Source organism: Podarcis muralis, chromosome 1 (genome assembly GCF_964188315.1).
Source record: "Podarcis muralis chromosome 1, rPodMur119.hap1.1, whole genome shotgun sequence".
Lineage (NCBI taxonomy): Eukaryota > Metazoa > Chordata > Lepidosauria > Squamata > Lacertidae > Podarcis > Podarcis muralis.
The window spans coordinates 122768288-122779119 of NC_135655.1; the positions used below are offsets into that span (position 1 = coordinate 122768288).

General features: G+C 42.9%; 1 long non-coding RNA gene across 2 annotated transcripts; it reads right to left on the reverse strand.

Annotated features, from left to right (window-relative positions):
- Positions 1–242: 242 nt before the first annotated feature.
- On the reverse strand, positions 243–10621 carry LOC144325137 (uncharacterized). Of its 2 annotated transcripts, XR_013390448.1 has the most exons (3): positions 3944–10621; positions 3624–3706; positions 243–1673 (listed from the first exon to the last, which is right to left on the reverse strand). It is a non-coding gene; the product is annotated as an uncharacterized LOC144325137 (long non-coding RNA). The 2 variants fall into 2 exon arrangements; XR_013390447.1 differs by having other exon boundaries at positions 3624–10621.
- Positions 10622–10832: the final 211 nt, after the last annotated feature.

The following is a 10832-nucleotide window of genomic DNA, read 5'->3' on the forward strand; positions in this document are numbered from 1 at the left end:
TTATTGTCCCCCACGTTGCAGCTTGAGTGCTGGGGCTGAGAAATCATGGTTCCCATATGAAACCCAGGCCTATACCGTTTTTTAAAAAAAAAAAAATTAGATTTTGCAGAATGTATAAAACACACCGATAAAACAACAACAACAACACAACATACGTGTAAAGGACAAGACCATGAATCAATCAAAGAAACGCCAGTCAGAAATGAAAATGAAAATAAAAGAGATCATTGGGGGGGTTGGGGTTGGGAGAAAAATAAAGATTTATTAAAGCAGAAAACACCATGGTGACTTTCCCCATTAGAAGCAGTAAAAAGTAAATATGAGGATAAATTGGTAGACATATAGAGAGCTGTTAACAGAAATTGACAACAAATTAAAATTCAAAGAATTTGAAGAAGTAAGAGAGATGGTAATAGACTGGTTACAAAATTTCCAACTAAATGAAACTTTTAAAAATGATAAAAAGAAAGGATTTCATTATAAAGTGTCAAGATTTCAGAGAGAAATAGTAGAAGGTAGTACAAAACTGCTGTCAAAAACAAAAAAAAGAGATCATTGTTTAGTCAGTTCTGTGCATCAGCATATTCAATATAGTTCTCCATAATTTTCCATTGATACCTACACACATTTACAGGAGTAAAGTCTCTCTGATCTTCACTGCATTCAAAGCACATGACTTTCCCTCAAATAATTCTGGGAACTCTAGTCTCCCCCCCCCCCCGAGTTGCAATTCACAGCACCTTTAAACGACAGTTCCCAGAATTATTTGAGGGAGAGTCATGTTTGCTTTAAATGTACTTTAAACATAGGCATAGGAGCCCACTCCTAGGGGCTGAGGGGACTTTGCCCCCCAATAAAATATTTGAGACGGTTAGGGGCCCCAAACGTTGATGGGCGCATTGCCATTCAAATGGTATGTGTGCCCCATGCCACGTGATCGATTATGCAGGGTGGGGCTTATCTGGGCCCCACCACTATTCTGTTCAAGTTGGCACCCCTGAACATAGGGTCTGTACGCAGCCCAAACAAATGAATTGATGGCTGAGATTAGAAGGGTGGGCTTTCTAACTCATAGCCTTAGCTGCTGCAGAGGATCTGTCAGGCAGCAAACGGGACTTTAGTTTACCCAAGGCGAGATCTAGACACATCAACAACAAAAAAGCAATTCAGTTAAACGCATTGTAAACTTCATGCAGGGAAATCCCGTTGGCGAAAGAAGGGACTCCACAGCGCCATCTGGTGTCACAGGGTTTTAACCCATATAAAGCGCTTTATCTTTGCAAATGTAGCTGATTCCCCAGTGGGAACTGCAGTGGAATCTCACAGTGGAGCGTTCCTGTTCCATCCAGCTGCCAACAATGTCTTCCAAATATCCTGTTCCTTTTCCCTTCCGACCTGGTTCTTCATTTCCTCTTCCACACAGTCATGAAGCACTCCATGGCCACTAGGCACACTCAGTCCCCGCTGGGGTTGTTTTGTGAGTTTCCTCCGTCCCCTTTAGTGCTGTCACACACCCCTGCCGCCACCCGCAAAGATACCTCTCTTGAGTGTCAAGAGAGTGTGTTATTATGGTTGTGTTAGCAATCACATTCACACCTGAATGTTGGAAAGAGTGTGAAGGATTCCGTCTTGACCAGTAGGTGGTTATTGATGAGACACGTTATGTCTCAGTCCTGTAAAACAGGAATACAATTCTTTCAATCAGGCTATGATTGGGTTAAAACAGAACAAGGCTGTCTTGTCCCTGTCCACCCCTCTGCCACACTACGTTTCAAGTCTCATTTAAACATTGTTGTATGCGTCCAAGAGAGGGTGTGGAAGTCTTCATTTCATGTGCAGGTAAAAGGTAAAGGTAAAGGACCCCTGGACGGTTAATTCCAGTCAAAGGCGACTATGGGATTGTGGCGCTCATCTTGCTTTCAGGCCAAGGGAGCCAGCATTTGTCCACAGACAGCTTTGCGGGTCATGTGGCCAGCATGACTAAACCACTTCTGGCACAATAGGACACCGTGACAGAAACCAGAGTGCACGGAAACGCCATTTACCTTCCCGCTGCAACAGTACCTATTTATCTACTTGCACTGGTGTGCTTTTGAACTGCTAGTTGGCAGGAGCTGGGACAGAGCAACGGGAGCTCACTCCGTCACGGGGATTCAAACTGCCCATCTTCTGATCGGTAAGCCCAAGAGGCTCAGTGGTTTAGACTACAGCACCAACCACGTCCTATTTCATGTGCATTACCTGTTTGGTTTCCGTGCTCCTAGACCACCACTAACAACACCTATTCACAAGGCTGTTGTCTGCACATGCACAACAGCTGGGTCATATGTTAGGATTGCCATATGTCTGGAACTTCCCAGACACAGCCGGTATTCAGCCCTCTAATTAATAATAATAATAATAATAGTTTATTATTTACGCCCCACCCATCTGGCTGGGTTTCCCTGGCCGATCTGGGAGGCACCCAACACAATAAAAGCACAATAAAACAGGGCTGTCTTCAGATGTCTTCTAAAAGTCAGATAGTTGTTTATTTCCTTGACATCTGATGGGAGGGCGTTCCACAGGGAGGGTGCCACTACCGAGAAGGCCCTCTGCCTGGTTCCCTGTACCCTCACTTCCCGCAGTGAGGGAACCGCCAGAAGGCCCTCAGAGCTGGACCTCGGTGTCCAGGCTGAACGATGGGGGTGGAGATGCTCCTTCAGGTATACTGGGCTGAGGCCATTTAGGGCTTTAAAGGTCAGCACCAACACTTTGAATTGTGCTCGGAAACGTACAGGGAGCCAATGTAGGTCTTTCAGGACTGGTGTTATATGGTCTCAGCGTTCATTCCCAGTCACAGTCTAGCTGCCGCATTCTGGATTAGTTGCAGCTTCCGGGTCGCCTTCTTAAACAGAGTCCAGGTGGAAATCGCTGAAATGTCCAGGAAAATCTGGACGTATGGCTGCCCATGTTGTTAGTGTACTTTGGCACACACACAAAAAACCCTTTGCGTGTGTAGGTCCCCAGGCCACCCTTCAAATAACTTCACACATAACACGTAATTTAGTTTTGGTTTTTGGGCACTATTTTGGCCACAACTTTATTAAAATACAAAATCAGTGAGTGGTTGTTTAGACATTGGTTATGACTATCTGTCCCCCCGCCTGGGACAGAACTGACATCCCGAGGTCCGATCAGTAGCCAGTAGAAGAGAAAGTCAAACTTGGGGGACATTTGAGCTAAGCGTTGGACCCACACCGCTCACCCCAGCAGCTCCCCGAAAGCTTGCCAGCCCTGGTCCTATGACAAGGATTCCCATGACAGGGATTGGGCGGCCCTGGTCCCATGACAGGGATTGGACGAAATCGTGGCAAGCCCCAGGATTCCTTTAACGGAATTCCCTTCAGCGCAATTGGAGGGGCAGGCACAGCCTATCCTGACCCCTCCACCACCAGCATATTATAACCAATGCCTAACCGCAACCTGACAAGTTGTGACGAATCGCTGAGTAGTAGGCAAAAACCAAATGGCACAGCCAATCACCAAATGGCAAAATTCCTACTAGGAATTGTTTTACTGGTAATTGCTTGCCCTCCCTCCATCCCTCCAATACAACATTACAGGTCACTTCAAAAAGCTACCTGCGCCAAGGCAGACGACCCCATGACAGGCAAAGCAAGGTCAACCAGAAAAGAGGGCGGGCAGGCGGGTGATCCGATGAACTCTGCAAAGAGAAAGAGAAACCAGAGTGCACCAATATTTAAAGACTATGGTCCCACCCACCCAATTTGCAACATACAATTTGCCCCAGCAACCCGGTTATCCAATCACAATGCCAGGCAACAACTATTAACCTGCCTGGCAACAAGAGGCCTGGTCCGGTGGCCCACACCGCAACACGTGCTCTCATTTATTGGAGAACACGCTTTGCCCCATAAAGCTCAATATGTATATACAGTACCTCACAGCTCAATGGCAAAGTGAATGTCACTTAAGTTTTCCATTTGGATGGAAGCTGGTTTGAGAGGAAACGCATCAAGCAGCAACAGTTCCCAAGAAACTCCAGGACAGTCGTGGGCTGTGTGTATAAAAACAATGTTGGGAGCGCATTGGATGCAGAGTAAATGGCGGTAAAAGCCTCAATGTCAGCAAAAAATAAATAAAAATGGGGGAGAGGGAGAGACGTACGCCTATATTCATTACTCCCCATTTAAAAGCCATCTCTGGAGAATTACAGAGCTGGTGTAGTTAAGGGTGGGAGGATAAGGGCTGGTTAAATACTGGCTGGCTGTTATTGTTTTTAATTCTATGTACAGAACAGGCTGCAAACATCCATTACCCATGTTTGGCCCTAAGGTAGCTTTTTGAAGTGACCTGTAATATTGTATTGGAGGGATGGAGGGAGGGCAAGCAATTACCAGTAAAACAACTGGTATTTAGCCCATAGATCCAAAGGGACCATCAAAATGAGGGCAAGAGGAGCAGAGTTTCTCCAAGAGTGAAGTCTCCCTCCCGTGCTACTGCCCTTCCTCCAATTGCTGGATATTTCTGACACGAGATAGAGGTTCTGTGTATTATTCACTTTTGTTGTTGTTGTTGTTGTTTAGTCATTTAGTCATGTCCGACTCTTCGTGACCCCATGGACCAGAGCATGCCAGGCACTCCTGTCTTCCACTGCCTCCTGCAGTTTGGTCAAACTCATGCTGATAGCTTCAAGAACACTGTCCCACCATCTTGTCCTCTGTCGTCCCCTTCTCCTTGTGGTCTCCATCTTTCCCAACATCAGGGTCTTTTCCAGGGAGTCTTCTCTTCTCATGAGGTGGCCAAAGGATTGGAGCCTCAGCTTCAGGATCTGTCCTTCCAATGAGCACTCAGGGCTGATTTCCTTCAGAACGGAGAGGTTTGATCTTCTTGCAGTCCATGGGATTCTCAAGAGTCTCCTCCAGCACCATAATTCAAAAGCATCAATTCTTCAGCGATCACCCTTCTTTATGGTCCAGCTCTCACTTCCATACATCACTACTGGGAAAACCATAGCTTTAACTATACGGATCTTTAGTTATGGTAAATGGGAGCAGGGTAAGGGGAGGACTCTGTCAGCACCGGGAAATTACAACTGAATGACAAATTGGAAATTAAAATAAGGCTGAAGTCCTAAGCGTGCTTACTTGAGAGTTAACTCCATCAAGACGAACAGGACAGAAGCATATTTAAGATGGGAGTGTTGATGTGAACTACAGTGGTACCTTGGTTCTCAAACGCCTTGGTTCCCAAACACCAAAAACCCAGAAGTAAGTGTTCCGGTCTTCAAACGCTTTTGGGAAGCCAAACGTCTGATGCGGTTGTCGGCTATTGTTTCCGGGGCGCCTGCACCAATCAGAAGCTGAGCCTTGGTTTTCAAACATTTCGAAAGTTAAACGGACTTCTGGAACGGATTAAGTTTGGCGCTTTTGTTTTTGCTATTTATTTTTGCTATTTTTTAAAAAGATGTTTTTCGGTTAATTTGTTGTTGTGACTGTGTGGAACCCAGTTGAGCTACTGATTGATTGATTGATTGTGTGACTGTGGAAATGGATAAAAGCCCCCCCATCCAAACAATGACTACCATCAGCGCAGAAAATTTTAATTTTTATCATCTACAATACTGTCTTATTTATTTTATAGTACATTACATTGATTATTGCTTTTATTTTATGGACCAGTGGCCTCGTTGATAGTAAAATCCATGTTAAATTGCTGTTTTAAGGGCTGTTTTCAAAAGTCTGGAACGGATTAATCCATTTTGCATTACTTCCTATGGGAAAGTACACCTTGGTTTTGGAACGCTTTGGTTTTGGAACGGACGTCCAGAACGGATTAAGTTTGAGAACCAAGGAACCACTGTATATTGTTCGTTTTTCTTTCAAATATCCAACACCAGTGGCAGGGAACTCTCTGGGCAACCTCTTGGTTGGGGGGGCATGGCAGTGGTGGCTGTGGCCAGACACAAGAGTGGGTGGAGCAATGAATGTAAATTTTAACTTTATTCAGTAGGGTAGTTTCTACACCCCTACACTTCTCTACTCATTATTCAAACAAGCAAGAGGTGTTATCAGAGTTCAAGGAGGTGTTCCACCTAGATCAAAACACTCAAAGAGGGTAACCGGTAAAGGATGTGGCTTAGGGAGAGTCAAGGGCCGGATTTAGGTCAGATGAGGCCCTAAGCTACTGAAGGTAATGGGGCCTTTTCTTTTCTTTTTAAATCTTTATTTATACAACAACAAAAACACACACAAAGAAACACAAATACAAAATTACACACAAATTACAAAAATAACCATAGACACATAATTTTCTTGGCAAACAATAAAACATCTATTGGTCTTAACACTAAAGACCCAACTTCCCGTCTATTCCATATTTCAAATTCATATTACTTATTGCCAATACATACACATTTTCATAATTAAACTTATGAGAGTATACATGCAGAACTGCAAAAAAATGCTAAAGATCTCTTTCAATAAAAAACCAGAGGCCTATCTCCTGGGAATAACAGATTTGGATATTCCACAAAAGAGGAAGGGTATCTTTTTATATGCGACGGCGGCAGCAAGAGTTTTGACCACAGCAAAATGGAAGAGTAATGAAATCCCCTCTATTCAAGATTGGATCCAAAAGCTGACAGAATATGCCAAATTAGATGGTTTATCAGAAAAGATAAAGAATAAATCAAAACAGGAATTTGTTTCTAAATGGGAGGTTTTTAAAGAATATCTGAAAAATAAATATAGTAGTTTAAATTCTGTTGCAGCATTCGAGGAACTTCAGTAATAGTTGCTAGGAAGATAGAAGAAATTAGATTTATTGAGGGTAATGGGGCCTTTTATATGTCCAGCTGTCCTTTGTCAACAACAAATTTTCCCTGTTTTTTGTGTTGAATATATGCTATATGGTAATTTATGGATCTAAAAGGTATCTAAAGCCATTTGAACATAACAAAATATGCAGAATGTAGGCACCCTATATATAGAAATGAGCAAACCCGTGATATTTTAGGGAGCAGGCTAGCAGGCGGGGCCCATTACTTACATCATAGGAGCCTACACAACACAAAACACGGTTGCTGTGTGTAGGTTTTATTTTATTTGGTTTTTATCTTATATTTTGGAAATGTACATCCAGGTTTTTTTTCCTTTAATTTTTTGAGGGGTCCTCAAGAGAGTGGGGCCCTAAACTATAGCTTGTTTAGCTTATACGTAAATCTGGGACGTGGGTGGCGCTGTGGGTTAAACCACAGAGCCTAGGACTTGCCGATCAGAAGGTTGGCGGTTCGAATCCCCGCGACGGGGTGAGCTCCCGTTGCTCGGTCCCAGCTCCTGCCCACCTAGCAGTTTGAAAGCACGTCAAAGTGCAAGTAGATAAATAGGTCTTGCTCCAGAGGGAAGGTAAACGGTGTTTCTGTGTGCTGCTCTGGTTCACCAGAAGCGGCTTAGTCATGCTGGTCACAAGACCTGGAAGCTGTACGCCGGCTCCCTTGGCCAATAAAGTGAGATGAGTGCCGCAACCCCAGAGTCGGCCACGACTGGACCTAATGGTCAGGGGTTCTTTTACCTTTACCTTTAAATCTGGCACTGGGAGAGTCCCAAGGATAGTTAGAGAGGACATCCCTGACGTAATATGTTTGGCCCACCTCCAGAAATGTGCTTCCCCCCTTCTGTCTCTTCCCCCCAAATATTTTTACTGGTGCCACCACTGCATTGATTTCCCCATGATCCTTTGCAACGCACTTTCTCAACAAGCAAGGATGACGTATTCCTTTTTATCCCTTTCTCCGGGACGGCTCCTGTCTACTACCTGAGTGCAGGCAGGAATTTAGCAGCTGAAGAATTTCTGCCTCTCGCACATGCCTGTCAGAGGTACGGAAAGCCCAGCCTGGGAAAATAAAAGTGGCTAACCTACACACGAGTGAGGCAATTTCTGGCTCCAGGTCCTTTGTGAAAACCAGTTCTCGACGCATCTATTACTCAGGAGAAGGTAAATGATCTCATTAGAATGAAAAGACTGTAATCAAGCTAATTATTTAAAAGGTTGCAAGAACCAACGTGTAAGATTCCCAAGGTTACACCCAGCCCATGTACGGTATCGATAATTTGAAGGCATGTTCTCAAAATGCAAAGGCGTCACTGCAGCCTCGTATTTGAGAAGAGGGAGTATGGAGATTAGATTCTTGTTTTAAAGAAAAACACTGTTGTTTTTTCAGTAGACTAGCCCAGCACTGAAACTGACCCTGGTATGGTTTCAAGGTACAGTTTAACAGTATGCTAGGGGGGAAACCCTCATTACATCACAACCTTAGGACTAAGGTTTTCATATATTTGGGTTGTATCCAGCTAAGCCATACTCTGAGTAGACCCATTAAAATAAAAGGGCATGACTAACTTGTCCACTGATTTCAATCTGTGTTATCTCAGTTGGATATGTAACCTAATAATTCATTATGGAGTTGGTGTAATTTTGTATCTGTTACTGCTTAGAGCTGAAATTCTAGTCCTAAAACATTTCAAAAATGTCTTCCATTTTATTATTATATATTTCTATATATTATAGAAAGATGGAGCCAAATTCTTATTGTTTTGGAGTTCATACGAGTTTTTGTTTTACTTGAGTAGTGAAATGAGTGTGCCAATTTACATGTAAAGTGTATGCATTTGCACTAAAATATGCTAAGAGCTCTTGTCTTTTGTTTGGGATGAAAAATCATTCTATGCAATGTCAGTATCTGCAGGTAGGTCCCGGGATTATGTCTTATTCCAGAATATCACCATTGGGTGGCCCTTGTTTGGGATGGATGGTCCTAATTTTGGCTGCCAAATATTCTTCCTAATTTCACATGAGTTCCTTAATAACCTGGAGAACTTTGACCTTGAACCAGCTGCCATAAAATGAGCACATATTCTGCTGAAAATCCATTCATATTTTTATTTTCATTTCTTGTCTCATTTTGGAAAAAAGGTATTCAACAGTATTACTGACGAGAAAGCTGTCCAGGTGGAAAAGAGGGCGGGATTCCTGTACCTTTAATTTTTTTGGTCAAATGATCCTCAAGTACTGCTGCTAGACGATTAAAGGATATAGCGCTTGAAACTGATTCGGAAACTATTATATATTTGTTAACAGCAAAAACAGTAATTGCAAAATCATGGAAGAAAACCAAAGCATTATTCATTCTAGACTAGTTAAAAAAAAAATGGAACATTGTTGTACTGTATTAGTGAAGCACACATAATATAAAAGAGAACAGAATCAGCAAGTTTACAGATTTATAGAGAGATGGTTTTTATCATAGCATGGAATGATAAATATCCAAAGAATAGATTTCCATATAATTTGTTTGCATTCTTATAAAATGACATAATAAGATGTTACTTTGGACATATAATCTTTTGTTTTCTCTCCTTTTCCCGCTCTTTCAAAATGCATTATGTTGCAAATGAGCAACTGATGAAAATAATCATTATTTTACAAAAACGGTGGCACAGAAAACAATTTCAGCGAGGTTAGTTTGGCGCAAGAATTTGCACCTGCTGAAATTCCCTCTCCCTCCTACAGTAAATATTTATCGTTTTGAACCTGAGTCACAACAGAGAACAAAGAAATAAAATAGTAATAATTAAAGCAAAATAAAATGTTCACGATAACAATAAGATCTAGCTGTGCAGGTCTTCCGTTGTCTTCCACCAACACCCATTTAGATGTGTTTTATATCCTCTCTCCCAAGGATTGGCAGAAATGTGTAACTAAATATGTGCACAGCCTAAGACTTGTCCCTTCTGGAGTATGATTAGCTGTAACCAAGGGAAATGGACCAGGTTCTTTTCCATATTTATTTTGTGCACTTGACCTGTAAAATCCCCTAAAGCCGGTAAGACTGTAGAAATAAAAGTCTATTGGTTTGCCGACAAAAGGGTATTGTTATTTCAATTCAAGCTGTGTTGTTGTGCTTTTTAAAATACACCTTTCCCCGAGATTCCAGCTGTCTTGGGTTGTTAAAAGTGTGTGTGTGTGTGTGTGTGTGTGTGTGTGTGTGTTTTAAAGAAACCTTTATGCTTTTGTATAAAGTACAAACTTGGGAAAGTTTTCTAGGTCACCCATTTGACTTCAGCCTGGACTACAAAAGACTTTGAAAAGAAGCATGTGACTCTCAGGGTGAACTTGAAGCTAAAATGCTCCTGGGGACGTGGGGTGTGTGTGATGCTGAAAGGAAGCTCTCCTCATGATTTCAAGCAAGAGCTATTTTAAAATAGAAAGGGCCATGCAAGAGGTGGCAGCGGTAGTAGCCAAGCTTGTAGAATCGTGTCTCTGCCTCCCTCGTAAATAAAGTGGAGCAAGGCTCAGATTTCAGCATCAAAAGTGTTGTGTGGGTCAAAGCCAGTAGAGGATTCCTACTGGGACTCTTGGGGTAGAAGGCAAGAAACCCCAAGGAAGGAAGCCAGTGACAGGGTTGTTGTTTAGTCATTTAGTCGTGTCCGACTCTTCGTGATCCCATGGACCAGAGCACGCCAGGCACGTCTGTCTTCCACTGCCTCCCGCAGTTTGGTCAAACTCATGCTGGTAGCTTCGAGAACACTATCCAACCATCTTGTCCTCTGTCGTCCCCTTCTCCTTGTGCCCTCAATCTTTCCCAACATCAGGGTCTTTTCCAGTGAGTGTTCTCTTCTCATGAGGTGGCCAAAGTTTTGGAGTCTCAGCTTCAGGATCTGTCCTTCAAGTGAGCACTCAGGGCTGATTTCCTTAAGAATGGATACGTTTGATCTTCTTGCAGTCCATGGGACTCTCAAGAGTCTCCTCCAGCACCATAATTCAAAAGC